The 4,564-nt window shown below is 35.0% G+C and overlaps 1 pseudogene; it reads right to left on the bottom strand.

Annotated features, from left to right (window-relative positions):
• Window positions 1–309: 309 nt before the first annotated feature.
• Window positions 310–4,564, bottom strand: part of LOC105540326 — a 6,263-nt pseudogene continuing 2,008 nt past the window's right edge.

Raw genomic sequence — 4,564 nt, 5'->3', positions numbered from 1 at the left:
TTTTAAATTATTTTTAGAAGAAGCAAGATTACATGAAAAAAAGCAGCATTAAAAAATGATTTCAATTTTTTATAGAAATGGCATCTTGCTATGTTGCCCAGGCTGGTTTTGAACTCCTGGCCTCAAGATATCCTCCCACCTTGAACTCCCAAAGTGCTGGGATTACAAGTGTGAGTTGCCACACCCAGCAAGGAAAATCCTTTATTCAGGAAAGCTTATTTCCTATTCCTTCAAAATGTTTTCAAAACAATTAAATTTAAGAGGAGATTAAAAAAGGTCCCTTAAAAAATGAAATAAATGTTCCCACCTACCTGAATAATACACTCCATGAGATATTCTTTAGCCAGAGCATCCCTACAGTTTACAACTTCTCCAATATGCCAGTCAAAACAATATAAAGAGAAAAAAAAAAAAACACATAAAAGTTAAAGTCTGTTTTCAAAATCTTAAGCTAGTAACACATTTGAACTACTAACTTGAACATTGTATTTGAGGTTTTTCTCACCAAGACTTCACTTCTAAACTTTAAAAGCTATTTCCTTTTTGAGACAAGGTCTTGTTCTGTTGCCCAGGCTGGAGTGCAGCAGGACACTCTCCACTTAATGCAATGTCCACCTCCTGGGCTCAAGCCATCCTGCCACCTCAAGCCTCCTGAGTAGCTGGGACTACAGGTACATTCCACCATGCCCAGCTAATTTTGGTAATTTTTGTAGAGATGGGATCTCCCTGTGGTGCCCAGGCTTGTCTCAAACTCCTGGACTCAAGTGATCCATCTGCCTTGGCCTCTCAAAAGTGAGTTTTTTTCTCGATGGCTTGTGCTTTTTTGTGTATCCTCAGAAATCTTTGTCTAATCCTAGGTCATAAACATTTCCTCTGTGTATTTTTCTAACAGTTTTAGGTTCTATATTTATGTGTCTGATCGATTATTGTGTTTTTTCTATACGGTATGAGGGATGGGTCAAGGTTCAGGATTTTGTGTTTGTTTGCATATAAACATCCAAATTTTCCAGAATCATTTGCTGAAAAGATTGCCTTTGTACTTTTATCAAAAATAACTGATCATAAATATCTGGGTCTCTTACGGACTGTCTAGTCAGAGATTGGTAAACTGAGCTGCTGCTTGTTTTTACAAATAAAGTTTTACTGTAACACAGCCATGCCAGTTCACTTCCATATTGTCTGTGGCTGCTTTTGCACTATATCTGTAATGTTAGTAGTTGTAGACCAGGAGAGTCCAATCTTTTGGCTTGAAGAAGAATTAGAAGCAGAATTGTCTTGGACCACACATAAAATACACTAATAGTAGCTGATGAGCTTTAAAAAAAAAAAAAAAAAGCAGAAAATCTCATGTTTTAAAGTTTTCAAACTTGTGTTGGGCCATGTTCCAAGCTGCCCTGGGCCACAGGTTGGACAAGCTTGTTGTACAGCATACGTCTTGCAAAGCAAAAAACCATTTATTATCTGGTCCCTCACAGGTAAAGTTTGCCATTCCCTGTTTTATTCCCCTCCACTGATTTGTGTGTCTATCCTTTTCACCAATACCACACAGGCTCTCACTGTAGCTTTAAATCATGAATTCGGGTTGTTTGGGTCTTTCAACTTTGTTCTTCCTTTTCAAACTTTTGTAGCTGTTCCAGGTTCTTTATTTCTTCATGAGTCTGCTGGGATTTTGACTGAGATTACATTGACTGAGATCAATTTTTTTTAAAATGCTATCTTGACAATATTCCGTCTTCCATTCCACAAACATTGCATATATATCTTTCTGTTTATTTAAATCTTCTTCAGTAAAAGCCATTTTAAGATTTTTTTCAATGTAGTATTATATGACAAAAATATTCTGATTTTAAAAATCAGATTTCATTTTATCTCAGAACATAAGAAGAGGTAACAAAAAGATATAAACCTGTTTGTAACGTTCTACATTTACAGCTTCCAACTGACTGAGGCGCACCACATTTGTTCCCACTAAAATTCTCAGTTCTTGTCTTTGTCGTTCTCTTTTTTCTGTATCTCCGCTACGTCCCTGATGCTGCATTCGCACCCAGAGCTTGTTCATTTCTGCAAAGTTAAGCAGTACAAACTCCATGGAATCACTGATATCGCCAGTTGTTTCTTCGCTGGAAAGAAACAGAAAAGTCTTTACACAGTATTTACAGAACCAACTTACTACCATCTCTCTACTTTGTGCATTTCCTACTTATCTCTGTTGTACACCAGTGCTTTATGAAAAACCACTTTCAACTTCACGGGCTTAGTGTTAAATTTCAAAGTGAACAGACTCTAGGGAAAAAAGTACCTGGAGAGGACAGTATAAATTTAAAGGACAAATTACTTTCCCCAACTCCCTATTCTGGGCCAACTGGACTTGCTCTTGTAGCAGTTTCCTTAATTCAAAAAGGCTAGAAGGATGGGCATGGTGGCTCATGTCTGTAATCCCAATGCTTTGGGAGGCCAAGGCAGGAAGATCACTTTAGGCCAGGAGTTTAAAACGGCCTGGGCAACATAATGAGACCCCATCCCTGCAAACCAAAAACAAAAACAAAAGGCTAAAAAAATTAATCCTTAGGGTGTACTGCTAACTGCGTCATTTTACTGTTGAATAATTTGTTTTTAGTTGGAATGTAAGCTTTGTGAGGGAAGAGACTATGGATTTCCTGCTTTATTTTTCCACATCTCCTAGGATGGAGACGTCAGTAGCTTCCAAACATTTTTATTGATTGCCTAATTAAATGCTCAAAATGGACAGTCAAAATGTAATACAGGAAATAACTTCATCAATTTCTCTACATAGTTAAATTTTTTATCTTTTCTGTACTGTTTAAAAAAATTGTTGCAAATATATTAAAAACCATTGAATTGTATACCTTAGGAATAAATGAAAATATTAAGAAGAAAAAACCAAAATCTGTTGGGGCAAACTGAAAAAGGATTAAAAATCAAAGAAAGAAAATAAATGAATAAACTTTTTAAAAAAGGAATGAAGTTCTTTAATCTGGAGACCCATCATGTGAACAGCTCACCCCACTGAGGACCACAGTTGGCTGACCACCTGCCCCTGCTGTGGGATAAAAGAACAGTAGACTTTGATGCTAGAATACTGATTACTCTGGAGACAGGAGTGTCTCTGAATGGCTTTTATTTTTTCTTTTCTGGAGTTAATAGCTAACTTGTAACAGATAATTCAAATCACTTATATTCCAAGGTAACTAGCAGTCTATAAATTATAAAAACTGATAGACATTAAAGGAAAATTATGAAATCCAGCTGGCCGACACTTTATTATATCATTACAAATTCAATTTCCAAATATAACCCCATTTCAAAAGTTGTATTTTCAAAGAATATTTAATGTAGTGGAAAAATGCTCAATTACATTACATTAAAAAACAGATCCTAATAATCCAAAGATAAAATTGACATAAGTACATTTTAGATCATATCACATATACCGAGGAGTTCTATATTACAAAGGAAATCTCTATACAAATGCTACCTAAATGGCTGACTGGGTGGAAGAATTATTCATACTTTATTTCTGTACCTGTTTCCACACTTTTATACATTCTACAATGAAATAAATATTGCAAAAAAATCAAGAAAGAAAATCACTTATTCTGTCAGCTCTCCTTCGTCAGGGAAGATATTTCTGGCACACTGAAGAAGATAATTTCGAAGAATCAGACCCCTCAAGGGATGCTGCACACCACGGCACATTTCTACCAAATTTTTCAAAATATCCTTCCTGGACTGAGGAAATGACTTGACATATACAACTCCACCTGTGACCAAAAGGTAACTATGAGAAGTATGAAGAAATGCTGATTAGAAATAAAATATTCAAATTAAGAATTTTATTATTTCCAAACACATTGAAGAAAACATTAAATAAACAAGACAGGAACCATGTTGTTTTCTCCTGCATGATAAGGAAAATATGTGATTTAAAATATAACCGCTGACTGACCTCTAAAAAACTATATACATACACACACATGCACACACACACAGATATATACTGTATATATGCAAGATAGATATTACCTTTAAACATATTAGGAAGAGAATAATTGTCATATTAATTTTTCTAACAGTCGGGACGTTAAACAAAATAGCAAGCACGTCCATTTTTCTATTTCCAAAATTCCTCAAATATCTCCAAAAACGTAAATCTAGTTACTCTAAAACAAATAAGAGAGTACCAAAATGTTAGTCCTAATTTGTTGAGAAATTACCCTTAAAACATTTTTAAACTGATAATCATAAAGGATATAACATAAAATGGAAGTACAGACACAAAAGTCCTCTGATTTGTAATTACTCACAGGCTTGGGATAACGTTTCCAGCATACTGTACCGTTCATAGAGATCTGCCACTTTCCTTCCTTTAGCAAACTCATCTGTCAGGCAGACCTCCAAGTAGCGCAGTTCATCAGAAATGGTCATATCTTTTAATTATGATTAAGGACTAAAAATAAAGATAAGTCAACCTAAGCAAAACTTTGAAACTTGTTGGAGTTTTTATTAACTATTGGGCAGATATGTTAAGTTTTAGTCCTTTAAG

The sequence above is a fragment of the Mandrillus leucophaeus genome, unplaced genomic scaffold (assembly GCF_000951045.1).
Source record: "Mandrillus leucophaeus isolate KB7577 unplaced genomic scaffold, Mleu.le_1.0 Scaffold2195, whole genome shotgun sequence".
NCBI classification, from domain to species: Eukaryota; Metazoa; Chordata; class Mammalia; order Primates; family Cercopithecidae; genus Mandrillus; species Mandrillus leucophaeus.
This window is presented reverse-complemented; position numbering and strand designations above follow the sequence as displayed.